Genomic DNA, 17,157 nt, shown 5'->3' on the forward strand with positions numbered 1-17,157 from the left:
TGTTAAAGGAATTGGAGAGTGACTCTTCTTCCAAACACGGCAGGAGCAGAGCCCTCCCGGCAGAGCCCTCGCTGGGAGCCGCAACGTCTGCGACATCGAACTCGTGAGCGTCCCCAAAGGGATGGGCCGCAGCACTGTGGTCAATACGAAGGAATACCGACTGTGCAGAATGAGAAGGGCAGCTCTGTGCTCCCAAAATGAGACTGGCTCGTGTGAATGCCCAGAGCTCTTTCAGATGAATTGTTTTCATGATGCACTCTGCCTAATGCGAGCGGCGGGGAGCACGCTGTAGAGGAGCTCTACACGGAGAATGATGCCCATCAGGTCCAGCTTGGCATGGGACTGGTTTTGCATGCAAACTGGGAGCAGGGAGCGCCTGACAAGCCACCTTGCAGGGCCAGCATGATGACCTGGGAACCTATCCGCTGGCAAGAGGCTGCTGCCCACCTCCCAGATCCTTCCTTCCACAAGGACAGTGATGGGAGAAAGAGGCTCCCAAAACGGAGCCGCCTCACAACACCAAATATCCACACGCGACCACAACAAGCTTCTGAAAGTCGTAGTCAGAGGCATTTTAGGTTCACAGACCTGACCCTGTCACTGAGAGACTGGCCATTCCACCCCAACATTTCTATGGGATTTATAGAGAAATGTCGTAGAGCTCGGAAATTCACCTGCCTCGAGCACATCACCTGCAAAGACACGGAGCCTTAAATTAACGAGCATGAGAGACCAGGGCAAACTCATCGCTCCCTCGGCCAAGGGATTTACCCAACTCCTCGTTAGACACGTGATAATCCCAGCCCTTATTTGTCTGGCCTTCAGTATGCGTGGCTGGTTGTTAAATTTTACTCTCCTAGATCTTCCAAATGTTTGCATTTCCTAATACAACCAACTGGCCTTTACAGATTGTGGGGCAAACCCACGGACTTTTTTCTGCTCTAATCTTCAGTTCTACCAGCAATTCTCATTTGGAAACTGAGATGGCACAGGGTTAAACTGTTTCAGAGATAAAAGCCAAAGATGAAGATTAAAATAAGACTGGAAGGAATTGTTGCTATAAGCCACATTTCGCATACTTCCTTCGTAACACACGCTTATACCCATTGCGCAGATGGGATGGCCAAGGCACAGAGAGGTTTAAGTGATTTACACAAGGCAATACAAAACTTCTCCTCCAGAGAGGACAGGAAAACACAGGCAGCAGTAAGAACATGTTACTTCACATCAGCTGGTCCTGAGCAGTGTGCTTTTCAAGACGCAGTAACCAGGAGAACCACCTGCGATCTGCCCACCACACCTCTGAAGGCACCCATGGGACACCGACCCATGGCCAGCCAGTACCAGCCCATGCTCAAGATGCGACGCTGAGGTGTGTTCAAACCCTACTGGCAACGAAGGCAAGGAGGAAAGAAAGAGACATGCTATAGCTGCAAGAAGCTAAGGCTTTCCATTTTCTAGCTTATTTCAGTATATTCCAACATTTTTGCTTAAGAGTCAACACATCGAAAGCTAAGGATGTGCAAAACTTTCTTGCTAAACTTTGATTATGTCCCACAGAACCCAAACGGCCTAATCAGACTTATATTTCCCCCCCAAAACCCTCAAAGGGCGAGCTGTGCCCATGAAGCGAGAACCACACCTGCTCTAGAAACCGAGAGGAGCGTGCACGAGGAGCGTAGCGGACAACAGCTTCAAAAGCCCCAGCACGGCGAGGAGGCAGCCTATAATTAAGGCGTAGGAAAGCTCTATGGGAGAATTCCTTCCTGCCCCGTCTCGGCCGCAGTCTCCCGAGGTGATGCTGGACCAGGACGGGCACAGACACAAGCATCCGAAGGCAAACAGCAGCTGCGTACCGGGTGCCCCGCCGCAGACTCCCGAGCCCCGGCACACCACAAAGCCAAACACCGCCGGCGGGCCACGAAGCAGCGCCAGCACCTCCAGCGCCCGGCGTGGTCTGGAGGAGGGTGGGGGAAGGAAGAGGAAAAGTGCTGAACAACAGAAAGGCAGCGTAGGAAACTGCGTATTAATAAACCTTAACCTTTGCTCTGTCGCTATCCTGCGGGGCTTGCTGCGGGTGTTTCGCTGCCGGGTTCCCCACCTGAAAACGGGCCCGATTCACCTGACATCAGCTCGCCGCAGTACACAGGGCATTCTGGCTGAGAGGTGCTACTTGGGGAGAAGGTATCACAAAGAAGTTAATAACCTCTTAAATTCCAGGTAGCGTGCACGAAATAAAGCAGGAATTGCTAACTGAATGAGGGACAGTATGTTCAGCAAGTGTCCAGTTCCTCATGTAAAGGGATGCCACAGAAATGCAGAGACAAGGGGAGGGGGAAGAAGGATAGAAAAGCCTTAAAAAACAAAAATAACAACCCAAAAAGGACCCCAAGTGAGTATTTAAACCAATTATTTAAAATATAGATGCATAAATAAGCAGAGTATCTCTATATGAAGTGCCGAACTTCCTGTAAGTTTTAAGGGCATGAATCTAACCCAAGCAGCACAGGGAGAGCAGGGGCAGCCTGAGGAAACAAGGAGACACTTTCAAAGAAGAACACCCTTATGAGGCTGTCCCGGCACTTCCTAGTCCCTAAGAGCACATTCTTTACCCGTTTTCCCCCCAACAAAATACACGTACCTAGTACCAAACTATGCTGCACTTCGCATGCTGGTCTTCAGCCCGTGCTACGACACCTCAAACATGAGCAGCATTACACAAAAGCAAACGCTACTTCCCCAAGTCTAAAAATAAGCCTGCCGTATTTTCAGATGCCACAGTCTCCAGGAACATTTGGAGGGGGAACAAAAAAAATAAAAACAGTTCTACGTTACTTAGATTGTTATTGAAAAAGAACGAAGCTGGAAGCCAACAAGTGCCTGTAAGGGGGCTCCTCAGCAGCACCGCTCTTCCTTTATGCTGTAACGAGAGCTCAGTGTGTGTATTTTAATTCATCGGGGAACAGGCACACCGTACGTTTTGTTTCCAAGTTTTTGGTTGTGAATTATTTGGGCTGCACCTCCCCAGGCCAGGAAGAGCCCCTGCCGGCACAGGTAGGTCACCGCACACCAGCGCTGTACAGAGACACAACCTTCTAAAACAGGGTGCTTTGTGAAACAGGAGCAAAACAAGCACACAGGTATCCCCCCCCAGAGCACGGTGGTAAGAAACATAACTATTAAAGGTAACTTCAGCCCGGGGAAGAGCTCACATGTGCATAATATCAAAGAGCAGGCTCTGATGTGCAAAGATTTCAGCTTTCAGATGTGTAAGAACACCTAATATCTGCTATCAGAGCCCAGCATCTACGCAGCGCATCTACAAGTTTGTGGTTCAAAACACACTCCATGAAAACAACCTAAATTTAGGCAGCAAAGCCGCGTTTTCCGCTCAGAGGGAGCGCTCCCTGCCCGGCGAGGGACCCGCGCTCCACCGAGCACCGCGGCACCTCGCCGGCTCTGCCCTCCCCGAGTGCCTGCGCCAGATGCCGGGACCTCTGGCTGGCTGGCGGCCGGCCAGGGACTCTACGACACGGCCACCATTTCAGGAGGCACAACCGAAAGCACGAGATGATCTCAGACGTGGCCCCCCTCGCACCCGAAGGAGCTTTCCGCTTCGCGTTTAAATCCCTTCCAGCCCCATCCACGAGCTATCGGAAGTGGACGCCCTGTAGTTTTACCCCCAGCATCCTTCCTCCTCCTTTCCCTCCTGAAAAGCAGCAGGGCACAAGCGCTGCAGGACTGAACCAGGAGCGCTGAGCCCACGCAGGCGGGCAGGGCTAACGAGGAGCACACCCAGAAATAGCAGTGTAAGACCATAAGACAGTAAGCCCGGAGTTCCTCCCTCCGCTGTCGTTCCTTTGACCGCGAGGGGATAACTCCAGGGCAAACCTTAGGCCGTGCAGAGGGGTCCCTGAAGGGGACAGACGTTGTACATATGTGCACGTGTGGCCACCTAGCTGAGAAAGCGACCCTCATCCTTCACCTTGCCCTGCATAAGCCTCAGAACTACCGCACAATGCGTGAGCCCCATCTGAATTCAAACCACCAATTCTGAACAGCTCCACATATGACTGCCAGCCTGTAATTACCCCAAAAGTCATAACACAGCTATATTAAGTTACAGCATTAGCATACTGACACTGCATCATACGCCAACTCTGTTGCATCATCGCCCGCTGCCGTAACCTCATGACTATGTAACGCTGCTGGGGACGGCGTCAGCGACTCCTCGCTGCTTCCACCTCTGAGGAAAGAGAAATATCTTTGGCTACCCCCAGCTCTACGAGTTACTGAGGGATCGCGGATCCACAACGCCTCCTTCCCAACGTAACCCATCGGGGTGCTTTTCCCTTCGAAAGCAGGACTTGGTCCTTTTCACACTAATACAGAATTCAACCACAGCATGCTAACTGTTAATATTTGGTCTTTTTCCCAACAAAGGTTAGCAGAACATCAGCTCAGCGCATACAGGTGTCAGCTTTTACAGCCAGGAAGCCGTGTGCCAAGCCGCGCTGCCCTCCCGATTTTTGAGACCACGTAGCTGGGGGGGGGGGGGGGAAGAAAAAAGAAACCGAGCGGCTCCCTCAGCCCTGAAACTAGCTTGTTTTGTGATCCTGCCTGAGATACTTAACCGCAGAGCCTCGCTGCCGTCAGGATATCACACCCCTTTCTCGTCCAGGGCTCGACAATCCAGACACACCGAGGGCCGGGCAAACAGCGAGGAGCAGCGGAGCGTGGCGTACAGCATACGGCGTTCCGCCCGTGTCACAGCCCCTCGCGCTGTGAGGTGGCGCCGGGGCCTGGCGGCACCGTCCCCGCTGCCTCTCCCACCGCCTCCAGCGGGTTTGGGGGTGCCACCGGCTCCGTGTGGCCCCCAGCACCAGCAGGTGTCACTGCGACGTCACCTCCACCGCCACCCCACAGGTACCTGCCCGGGCTTTTGTGGGAGCAGCCCAGGGCCGCACACGGGTGCCCAGGAGGCCACCGCATGATTTAGGCAGACAAGGAAACCAACGGCGTTCAGTTTCTTACTTTCTTCTCCTGTCTCCCGCCTCTGGTCCTCTGTCACCGCGTGCCCTGGGCTAACTGAGCGCCCCTTAGGTTCCTTCTGCGTCCTGCCCAGGCCTCCCTTTGCCCGAGACGCGGTCAATAGCTGGTCCAGGAGAGCAGCGGGATCCCTGCCTCCTCCTGCCGACGCGCGGCTGCTTCCAGCCTGCCAGCATGTCTCTTATTCCCAACGGCCCCTCTCCGTTTTTCACTTCCTGTGTAACGCTCTCTGCTAGCAGCTCGGCTGCCTCTACTTCCAGCTGCCTTCGCAGCCAGATGAGAAAGAAACATGAAAGCCAGACACCTGTGAAGGAAGCTGGAGATGAGATTTAGGGGCCATGCCTGCCAACCGGTCCTTGGTGGCAGCCGGCATCGCGCCCGGCAGCTCGGGAGCCTTGGTGCCGGGGGAAAGGAGCCTCCCGCCCCGCACGAGCCTGGGAGAGCGAGGGGCAGCTCGAGGAGCCAAGCGAAAGTAAAACCCGAGGCACGCGAACGGGCTGAAATAAAACCGCGAGCAGACGCCGCGGGCCAGCAAGTCGGCGCATCCCAACTCACGGCTTCGTGGTGCCGGTCAGAGGCACCGGTGTCGCCGCCGGGACCACCGGGCAGCTCGACCCCCTCCACCGGGGCAGCCCGGCTCCCGGCGGGGCCGAACCGGGGCTGGCGGCGAAGGGTCCCGGGGGTTCGGCGTGTGCCCCGGCCCCACGGGCGGTGACCCCACGGGCGGGGAGCGGTGGCGGCGGCCGGGCGCGGCGCACCTTGAGGCGGGGACGGACTCTTATTGTGACACGGCCTCGGCCCGGCCGGTGCCACGGCGGGGGCTGCCCGGGGCGGCCGCTCGGTGCGGGGCCCCCGGGGGACGGGGGGGGGGTGGGGAGGGGAGGGGGGGGGGGGGGGGGGAGGGGGGTGGGAGAGCGGTGGGGTAGGGATAGGGAGGGACGGGGGGGGGGGGGGGTAGAAGGGGGTGCAGGGGGGGCTGCCAGCCCGCACCCTGCCCCGGGGGTACGGGAGGAGGAGGAGGAGGAGGAGGAAGAGGAAGCAGGCACGGCGGAAAGCCCGGACCAACTTTCCGCACCGAACGCCTCGCAGCTGCCGGCCGAACGCCGAACAAAAGCCGGCGGCGAGCCCCGGGACGACCGGGACCGAGACCGGCCCCCCCCCCCCCCCCCCCCCCCCGGTGCTCCCCCCCCTACGAACCCTTCCCCCCCCCCCCCGCGGGACTTTGCACTCCCCGAGCGCTGCCCCCGGTGCCCTCACACCCTGGGGCGGGGGGCTGGGGGGGGGGGTTCCCGGACCACCCCGGTGCCCGCTCCCACCCCCCCAAAAAATCCAGCCCCCCCCCCGACACCGAAGCCCAAGCCGAAGTTTGGGGCTGGGAACTCACTCTCACGCCGCCTCGCATCCGGCCGCCCCCGCTCCTCCTCCCCGTGCTCTCCTCGCCGCCCCCGAATTTATTATTATTATTATTATTTTTTTTTTCCCCCGCACAGCCGGGGGCTCTCCCCCCCACGGGCCGGTCCCCCCGCCCACCCCACCCCCCCCCCCCGCAGCGGCTTCCCCTTGCCCACTAACGCGCCGCTCACACATGGAGTCGCGGCGTCACCCGGCGGAGCATGCGCGGGGCCGGGCCCGTCCTGGGCCGCGGGGACGGGCCGGGGCCGGAGCAGCGGCAGCAGCACCAGCAGCAGTAGTGGCAGCAGTGGCAGCAGTAGTAGCAGTGGCAGCAGTAGTGGCAGTAGCGGCAGCAGCAACAGCAACCGCGCGGGGGCCCGGCGCCGCTTCCGGGCAATGGTGGAGCAGGTTTGTGACCCGGGGCACCATTGGCCGGAGGGGTCGCGGCGCGTTGGAAGCCGCCCGGGGATTGGCTGAGGAGCGGGCGGGGGGCGCCGCCGCGGGGCGCGCCGAGGAGCCCCGGGCCACGTGGAGGAGCGGCGGCACCCTCGGGGGCGGCGGGGGCACCCCCGGGGCGTCGCGCCCGTCGGGGACATCGGTGTCCCACCGGGAGCATCGGTCCCCATCTGGGTATTGCTCTCCCGCCCCCCCCGGGCATTGCTCCTCACCGGGGGCATCGCTCTCCCCCACCGGGGCACCGCTCTCCCCCCCCCCTCCAAGGCATTGCTCCCCCCTCCGGTATCTGGAGAATCAAAAGCTCGTGTTTTCCGAAAACGACCCCAAACAGCCCCCAGCCAGAGCACGTACGAGATGCGGAGCAAAGCCCGGGATGCCAGCTCGGGGCAGAGCCACCGGCAGCTCTGCGCTCCTAGGAAACTTAACTGTGGGGGGGGGGTTCTGAAGCCGTGTTCACCAGACCTCAAGCCCAGCACGTAACCCACGGTGGGCTGAATTAACAGGAGAAAAACGGAACAGTTCATATAACTGACCCCACCGAGACACTTGCGACCCCCCCCGAGACGCACTTTGGGCCCACCGGCTCTGCAGCTGGCTACCGACTTCCTCACGTCCTTGCCACATGCCGCTCCCTCCCTGCCTTTTGCTTGCCCGGTGTCACCCACAGGGTGCCATCGGAACAGCCGGGATGGCCTTTGCAAGGCACCCAACTATCAGAGCTCGCCTAGCTCCCCACAAATACCGCTTCTGTACCAGACGAACGCCAACAACCCTTCGTATCTCCCGTTTTCCATATTTCAGGACACGGGGTATCACCTGGACGGGGTCTGTTGGCTCCTAAGTCGCCAGCCTGAGCGCATCGCATTCCCTGTGCCCCCCAAGTCTCAGGCTGATCATTCTCAGCAGGGCCATACCCCGTGCTCTGGGGTCCTCCTTCCTCTGGCAGGATGAAGTTTCTGGCTCTGCAGTCACGTTTCCGCCACGTTTTCTAAAACCTAGTTGAAGCATGAATTTAGAAACGGGAGGGATGTCACAGAGACCTAGGGAGGAGGTTGCCCGATAAGCAATTTTCTGCCAGACCTTGTGTGCGATGCTCCCCGCCAACGCGTTTCCAAGTGTGATGCTGATTGAAAGTGATTTGGAAGCAGAATAATTAGCAAAGTTCTTTAGAATTTTGATGACTTAATTCTGAGGCTGAAAATTAGTTTGTAGGTCCTGTGAAAAGACGGGGAGCCGGCTCTGTGGGTTCCAACCACTTGTTTATACCCCGCACTCGAGCACAGAGGATTTCAGACAGCAACGGTCTCACGATCAGCACATCATCCCAAATTTGGCCAACTACTTTTTTTTACATAAAAAATGCCAGAGTGGCGAGGCCCCCACGGGCGGCTGGCCTTAGCCCTTCGCTGTTGCAGGTCAGGTAACCCTAACCCTAGGAAACCAACCCAACCACCGAGTCCTTCAAACGCCATGCGCAGAAACGCTACCACAGGCCGAAGAGCACGCCGCCTTACGCTTTTCTTTCATCCCCTTACTTAAAACATCAAAGCAAGTGATTATTTAGGAAATATTTTAGGAGCGGATTAAGAGGAGCTGCTGATTTTTTTCATTTCGGTAAAGACCTCCTTCTCCTGGGGGACCACGTTGCTGGGGGACGGCACCGCGGTAGCATCCAGAGGGACTCGTAACGAAGTCACCTGGAAGGTGCGGCAGTGTTGTAATGACTTAACAAAGACGCGAGCTGCTGCTCTTTCAGTGAGAAACGAGTGCGGCAGCTTGCTGGCTCTGTCCGCGAGAGAACCACCGCTGCCACAGAGCTGTGCGTTCCTAGAAGTGCCTGCATACGGTGAAGTAACTCTGCAACACAGAAGTGCATGCAGGTGAAGTAACTCTGCAACACGTTTGTGTAAACGGCTGAAGTGAGACTATTCCTAACGTGCTTTTGGGAGGCAAGTTCTGTGAAACCTCAAATTAAGGAAAAAAATAATTGATCTACCTGTGTCAGTCTGACTTTAAAGAGTTCGGAGTTCAAAAGTTCTGTAAATACGTATCTTGGGTTCAGAAAAAAATAAAGCTGATGCTACTTGGGTCCAAACAACCCAAACCAGACACCTGAAAGGGCAAGCACCGGTGCCTTGCCCCTGTGTTAAACAGATCACCTCAACATCTTTGCCAGGTGGAGTAAGAGAGAGCTGGTGAAACACGATTAGAGCAGTCCCCTCCTATCTAAAATAGCACCTAAAATCTTCACGGCTCAGTGTCAGCGCTCCTCTAAGCCAAATGCTCTCCTTTTGGGCCTCTGAACTATCCAACGAAATACCTGAGCGCCATGCATCACCGAGGGACGCTTTTATTGAAATAGGCAACATCAGACTATTAACATTATTGGATTTTAATCTAAATTAAGTGCTGCGTTCAAATTAAAATCCAATAGTTCAGGAGCCGTTTAAGTAAGCCAACAGCTCCACTTTGGCCAAGCCTTTCCGTGTCGGATGCTGCACGGTACAGGAGCGCCACACAGCAGTGTTACCTCACCGCTCCTCACCTGGGCCTTGATTACACGCACGCAATTAAGCGTCAGGCAGAGAGGGTATGGTCAGGTGGGAGAAGGAGTGCTGGAAGTCGGTCGGCGTGCCCTGGGCGTGTCGTTACGGTGACGCTGCCGGCGGAGGCAGCAGCCGCACCACGGCCATGCCTCTCCCCGGGCCCCGGGCCTGCAGCCTGCGGGTGGCCACGGTGGGAGCGGTGCCTGCCGGCCCGGCCAGGGGCACCTCGGTTGGTTCCATCTGTCCTATCAGTTATCACCCGTATTTCGGCATGGAGCCGACCCAGCAGGTTCCCCCAAATACTCACTTGCGTGTGATTTTCACTTAGGAATGTGGCATAAGCCCAGGGACCGGCACCGCTATTGATTCTGGTAGCCAAAACTGACATTACGTAGCCCAGACTCGGCGTTAACGCCGAACACCTCGTCAAGAGAGTAAAACTTGGCTGGAGCCATGAAGTCCAACATGAAGTTGTTCTTGCAAAGGTATTTCCCTCACTCCAAATGCAAAGTCCATAGGTGTTATCAGGGATGAAATACTTCATCCTACTTCATCCTTCCTGTACACCCTACTACCACACCTCATAAAAACGCCACCCAACGTAACATACACTAGGAAGTTAATTTTGTTGCGACAAGAGCAGAATTTGGTACTGGGATGTGACCAGAAAAAAATAAGATGTAAAATTTGTGCCAAATTCGCAAGTATCCCAGAAGGAAAACTGAGATTAGGCCTTTTCTCAAATTCAAGATAACGCACGTCGGAATGACAGGTCAAAGAAGAACAAGAAGTAAAACTCGATTTGGAAGACTTGGTCATCTTCCTGCAACCAGCAGCAGATGCAAGACGCACGGGAACATGCTAATATTGGCATACAGAACAGGCTAAGCAGGTCCTGAAGCTCGGCAGCCGATACGTGCTTTAGTTAGGGCAGAGAACATCATTGGATGGTCCAGAGGATCAAGAAGCACAGATAGCTCGGAATAATGCTTCAGACCGGTGGCTCTATCTGTTAGGCTCACCTGGTTTCCACCGTACACCAGGGGCTGTACGGGGGGGGGTGTTGACCTGGTGTCCGGTCCTAGGATGACAGACTGCAATCTTTCATTTAAAAAAAAAAAAAAAAAGACAGCCCCAGGACCTTGTAGAGAATGTATCGTTCCACCTTTTACATTGCTGGCTAGGAGTTTGAAATTAACAGACTATATATTTAAATATTTAAAGGGAAAAAAGGATAAAACTGTAATCGTGCTACGACGGTGCTAGAAATTACAGGAATACAATTTTAAGATGGCTTATGCTAAGAATGAAAGGAATTCCATAGATTTGGGACCAAGAGACCTTCCTTTACTTATTTTCTGCTGAAACTGTGTTCCTGCAAGCGCAAGTTGCAGTCACCACCAGCTGCTCAAGACAGAATTTCTGGAAAATAGTTCAGGAATAGGATGAGGAGGTAAAAGGGTGCTTTTTGACAAGAAGAATCTGCCCTTCAGTCCCTATATGAGCCGTACCATGGGGTCTGTCTGCCCATCTCCCACCCGCAGGGAGTAACACTTAAAGGTTTTCTGCAGCAAAGCGGGATGCGAGATTGGAAACGGTCAAAATTCCACGGTCTAAGCACTGAGGTGAATAGCCCCAAACAGAAATGAAAATTAATCTTTCTGAACTGAAAAAAAAAAAAAAAAAAAAAGATCAGTAAGTTATTCAGGAAATGGGGAAAGCAGCAGACATATGCAAATACTGCCGAGCCAGAGATGGTGCTTCAGTGTGATATTATCTGACCCTGTCCCTAATAAGCACTTTTATGGCTGGAAGGGGATATATTAGGAGCTCTGCTCCAATTCAACAAGCGCTTCATGGACTATCGATTTTGCTCAGAAGTGGGAGAGCACAAAGTTCAGCCGGCATTGCTTTTATTTAAAGATCTGCCAAAGACCATCTCCAGCTCCCAAAACTGGTCCTCCGCAGCCCGGCGCAGATTGCTTCGGTTAGGCTCGTGACCTGCAGCTTCGGACACAAACGTTTCGCTGGCAAACAGTGAGTCAGACCCACAGAGCCATTCCGGCGAGGGATGGCTGTAAACAAGCACCTCTTGCTTGTTTACTGATCACTGTCACGTGGCTCATCAGAACTTGACCCTGATTAGGAGAAGAATTAACTAGTCGGAGAAAACTCTGACGAGATCCTAAATGGCTCGGATCCCTGTGAGCCCTAGCTGCCCCGGTCCCACGGGAAGCAGGACCCCACACCCGGCTCCGCACCAGCGGGACTGCTGCTCGCTGACTTTCCCTTCTAAATGAAACTCTGGGCTGTGCCACAGTCCACATCTGCAATCAGGTGATTTTATCGTCATCTGCTGATTTCCTCCCCTCTTGCGCACACGTTGCATTTGCCTCCCCTGACTCTTTGGGGCAGTCTCTGAGGGCAACGGGACCGCTGGGCTATTCACAAAGTAATTTTAAGTATGAATTGCCTCCTTTCGGAGCACAATAATGAACACTTTCAGTTTTATACTTTTTTGTTGACTCCTTATTCAAAAATATTTAAATTACTAATTCACACTGGTATCAATATCTGTATACTCTGAAACCCTGGACAGGGAAAGCAGAAGAGAGCTGATGTTAATACATTGCTAACAGCAAGTGCTCTTAGAATTAAAACATGTAAGACATTTCCTCCAGCACTGAGGGCGTCTGATCCTTCTCAGATTTTGGTCTTTACCACCCTCCAAATTAGAGGTAATTGAGGAAATACAACCATGACCTGGATAACTAATAGCTTTTACCAGTTCTAGTAGAGAACTGTATTCTCGAAGCTCTATTTGTAGCTATCCCATTTCCTAGAAAAGCAGCTTTTTTCCTTGAGGGGACCAGTCGGGCTGACTGGTGTACTTGTGCTGAAGTGGTTAATTTCTCCAGAAGATAAGGAGCAGATCTACAGCTGTACAGTACTGTAAATGCCACGCTCAAAACTTTGCTCTCACCCTTCCTCTGACACACTCGAGGCGTTCCTGCACAGGGCTGCGACGGTTTTCAGGAACTGCACCAAAGATGCTCTCGTTCTGAGTTCGAAAGCCAGACTGTGCGGCTCAGCTGAGCTGTAAATTTGCAAGGTATCAACTTAAAAAATGGTTTGGAAGGATTTTTTGGCAGGATTTGTGTTTATCCACTAAAGCATCTTGGAAGCTGCAGGTTTGGGGTTGTCATTGTTAACAAAGCATCGTTCGTTGTTAACCAGATTTGAACAAACTCCGCAGTCAGAGCTGGCCAGTTGGTACACGGGGCACAGAAAAACCCGATTCAGGACGGATTCAGCTTTACAGTGCAGACCCTACAAATTAAGGGTTTCAGAGCTCACAGGGAATGTTTCTCCCAAGGTCAGTGGGTTTGTAGTTGCGGCATGAAGAACTCCACCTAAATTCCACAGATGGATTTGAGCAATTCCCAGCAGTTATTCTCTCAGTCCAGCATCAGACTAGATTCCTCATGGAGATTAGCACCAGCACAGGCAGGTATCTGTCTGCATGGGTGCCGCGACACCAACACTTCTCTGTGGTTTAACAGACGAGTACTGGCCAAAGATCCTCACGGTTGGGGCAACTGAGAAATAAAGAGCTGACAGAAAGCATTCTTAACTCTAAGTGCTGACAAGGCAAGGCTTTTTCTCCCGTGGTACGGTTCTGATGGAAGGGGATACAAGACCCTCGTGTCAGGGTACTCTTACTCTAGATTTCTTCCAAGTATGCAGCCAGTGATTGCAACAAAAGGTAGATAAAGAGCAAAAATTAGGAACTTTGAGCAAAGCACCTTCAGAATCTTGTCCCTTCAATAAAGCAGGCATTTGCCTTAGGGCTGCGAAAGGGAGCGCTCGGTTGTTCCTGGCTTCTCAGGGGACCCAGCCCGGGATCAGCATTGCACCGAGACCTGCACTGCATGCAAAGCCACCTGTGCCATCCCGCTACAAAATCATCACCTTGATTATAATTAACTTTATTAAAATTTGTAGCACGTCAAGGCCAAACAAGCAAGTTATCTGTGCCTCTCAAAAAACTTTCTTTTAACCTTTCAGAGGTGAACAGAAGTTCGACAGGTCAACCTGCTGTTGGTTTGCTGTAACTCGTGGTAATTTTGTGAAGATGAATGCTTTGAGCCTTTTGTTACCTGTTGCTGCCAAGGACTCAATGTGTATTTGCAAGGTGCCAGCAAAGCCTCACCATCCAGTTATGTCACAGGCAATCATGGGCACATTGATGTAAAGCCAAAGTCTAAAAAAGCCTTGCAAGGTTTTGCTGATCTCCATCAAGGTGACTGGATAGTTATTGGAGTAGGAAAACCCCTCTATTTTCAGAAGGATTATCTGAGTCTTACACTATGTTTACTGTAAGCATTTATTAACATTGCTCCTTCTGGTAATAAGATGTTTATTATCAGCGTGTAAAAAATGCCAGTCTTTTCCCCTAACCCACTGCTAATTCCCTCTCTTCCCCCAACAGAACTGTACCAGGTCAGTTCCATAACCTGCTTTCCTGCTGAAAAGCAAGGCTTAGAAATTAGATTCATTTCTAAATTTAGGATTGATGGGATCAGTCATTACTGGTCTTATTTTTTTTTCAGGTAGATTTCAAGGCAAAGGGATTCATAAAGCAGCTCCTGTTCCTGGTGCTTGCTTAGAGTTTACCAAGTCCTCAACTGGAAATGTCAGCGCGCTCCTTTGCCTTGCTTGCTGTGCCCACCCTCACGGAAGCTAACGTGCTGCTTGTGTTGGGAGGGCAACACCGGGGGTTCTTCCAACAGACTCTCACGGTGTAAGCATACACCACAAACTCCACGTGCAGTTTCCCCCCCAGCCTTTAAGTCAGAGCATAGAGGCTGTTCAACAGGAACAAGAGTAGTTCAGAAAGCAGAGAAAGCTTGGCTGGGTCAATGGGCTTTGGTAAAGCTGTCTTCCGAGCTGAAATTTGTCCTGCATGACAAAGCCAGGTACTGAGAAGAGACCGAGGGGGAGACCCCTCACAGCCACCAGAAGATCCTACTGGTTACGTGCCGTTCCCAGTGCTTTGCCAAGAGATGGCTCGGGAAAAATCGCTTCTAGTTCACCCAAACCTGCAGCTCCCTTTGCTCCCCTTTGGGAAGGAAGCCTCTCCTCCATCACCCACTCCCCCAGCCTTGCCTGGGACCTGCAGGGGTGCCTGCAACCGAGCAGGAGAGGGACTGCCACACAGCCGCATCCCGCAGTCTCAGTGCTCTGACGAATAATCATTTACTTGTTTAATAACTGCAGAAAAGGACAGCCCAATTCTTATCATCAGGCTCTCTAGAGATTTGACATCCTTGGCATTGTATCCTAAGAGGAAGGAAATTTCTCACTTCCCTAGCTATTTCAGTTATATAAATCAGTTGTTGAGGGAGAGTTTAACTGCTCTGCGCAGGGGAACCAAGGCAACTACACTTGGGCTCCCCACGGGCTAGGGAGATGCTTTCTATAAATTAAGAATACAATGTTTATAATGTATCAGTAATTACATGCGAGTACACTGGGAAAAAATGTGAAAGCTAATAGCTAGAAAAAAGCAACAACTTGATTTTCTACTGGCAGTCATGCCCTGGGTCTGTCAGAAAATGTCCCCAGCATGAAGCTGGTGGGTTGGGGTCTGTCACCAACACCGACCACCCGCCTCTCACGTCCTCCATCGTCCTTGGAACTCCCTCGTCAGCTGGGTAAATGGGTTCAGTGACAGAAAATTAAAGAACTAGTGGCAGAAAATTAAAGAACTAATAAGAGGCTATTAATAAGGGCTGGTGGGTTTGAAGATAAAAGAGTTTTCTGGCAAAGAGAAAGTTGCTATGGGCTGCAGAAAGAACAGTAAAAAGATGGATAAACCCTGAAAATAGCTCTGGTAGCTCCATGAGCATAAAGGCACTGGTTTACAATGGCAGGCAACCCAAAAGCAAACGCTGCAGGTATTCCAGTATCTCACCTTGTTACTAACACCCTGATTATTCACTTTAGCAGGGACTGGGTCTGAGCTAAGCAACAGAATCTAACGTGTGAGTAGATTGCTGGACAATGAAACTCTGACAAAGAGGGGGCAACTCACACGTGGCAAGTGTGTCCGAGTATCTGCTTCTAGGGAAATGGCGTGTTCCAAGCGAGTACCCTCCACAGCTAATATAATTTGCTTATTTTGCAAATCTAGAGACCTATTTGATTAAAAGTAACGACTCAAGTGAGCAGGCAGGGAAGGTTCTGTCCTGCAATGGGACGTCTTGTCTTTCTCTGAATGCCAACTTTGGAGCTCTCTCCTCTAGAGGAGTATGCTCTCCTGGGATTAAGATGGGTCAATGGACTTGGTTGGTGTGATTTATTTTGCTTCGGTAAAAATACAACAGTTATTATGCTATGACCCCCGGCATCTAAGACTCAGATGCTCAACAGCCAGCCTACCTGTGCGCACACGGTACAACAGCTCAAATGCTTTCAGTTTTCAAACCTGGGCAAGAAACAGCACTGGTCAGGTTTCCAAAAATGCACACACCACCTTGCTCTGCAGAAAAGGGAATTAGTCAGCAAAGGGGTATTCTTTAGGGTGTCTTCCCTCATTGTTCTTTGGCTGCAACATCCACTGATATTTTTGGTTGCAGACCAAAATTGTGAAATTGGGTACTCTGAGTCAGCCCAGAAATGTAGATGAGATTGAAGCCTAGCATTCTGCAAGGAATGGAGGACACGACCAACAAGCCGGACAAGAGAAATATTTTTCATACATCTTCTCAAAGTGTTTTTTCTCTAAGCAAGAGAGCCACAGAGATATTTCACACCAAAGTAGTGGCCCACAGACACTGCTCAGTTCCTCAAGGGGACATGTTCCTCAGTTCCTCAAGGGGATGCGAGCAGGCCGGGAGTTTTGATATGTGGGCATTTTTAATTCACTTTGTATGATTTTAATCCGGTTTGTATGGGCCTTGGCAGTACAAAAGCTTCACGTCCTCCTCCCACAGCGCTTGGCTCCTACAGGGAAATGTGTGAGGGTTGTCTCCTGTTCCCCTGGGAGTGCTCACAAAGATGTGGCTGTGACCCGCTGAGTAAAGTCACCACTGTTTTTAATTCCCTACCTGCCTTTGGGAAACTGCAACAACGCACGAGCCAGTTTCTCCAGGCTCAGCGGGCTCCTTAAATTCAAGCTGAAGATATTAGGGCCACAAGCAGGCAATCTCTCTCTGGTCCAAACAGCTGAACTCTATTGAGACGAGAGACATTCAGTTACAGCTTAATCTAGTAATGACTTTGTATTCTTTTTGCTGCAATAAGGAGGTTAACATTCTATGGGGCTGCCTCTCGTGCACAATCCTTGAAGCACTCAGCCTGTTATGATGGAAACCGGATAATTAACCTGGGATGAAAGCTCGTTCCCATTCTTGAAGTAGCTTTCAAAAGTTAGTATGTTCGTGTGCTTTTCTTTTTAAACAAAAGTTGGGGTTTTGTAGTCCCCAACTCATTGCTTATAGACAAGTTTCTTCCTGCAAGACCCTCTGGAATTGCTCACGGCAACAGGAAATTAGGATGTCTAAAACGAAGCCAACTGGGAGCCATGAAATAGCCTGCGGCATTTTGCTTGCTGCAGAGAGTAGCCCATTGGACAGCGGGATATAGGGACCACTGGCACACAGACGTAATTTCAGTTCTGCTTGCGTGATAACATCATCTGTTTTACTCT

The 17,157-nt window shown here is 52.2% G+C and overlaps 1 protein-coding gene across 6 annotated transcripts in view; it reads right to left on the reverse strand.

The window, feature by feature from the left end:
* GATAD2A (GATA zinc finger domain containing 2A) overlaps positions 1-17,157 on the reverse strand; it is a 63,477-nt gene that overhangs the window by 44,484 nt on the left and 1,836 nt on the right. Inside the window, exon 1 of one of the 6 annotated variants that reach the window (XM_048052404.2) lies at positions 6,633-6,797. The exons of 1 other annotated variant lie outside the window; for it this stretch is intronic. The gene's annotated coding sequence lies outside the window, so the exon portion shown is untranslated. Of the gene's footprint in view, positions 1-4,634; positions 5,002-5,034; positions 5,552-5,604; positions 5,783-6,433; positions 6,572-6,632; positions 6,798-17,157 lie in introns of those variants that run through there. 4 more of the 6 variants (XM_066984032.1, XM_048052407.2, XM_048052406.2 and 1 more) reach the window with 4 other exon arrangements.

The sequence above is a fragment of the Anser cygnoides genome, chromosome 27 (genome assembly GCF_040182565.1).
Source record: "Anser cygnoides isolate HZ-2024a breed goose chromosome 27, Taihu_goose_T2T_genome, whole genome shotgun sequence".
Lineage (NCBI taxonomy): Eukaryota > Metazoa > Chordata > Aves > Anseriformes > Anatidae > Anser > Anser cygnoides.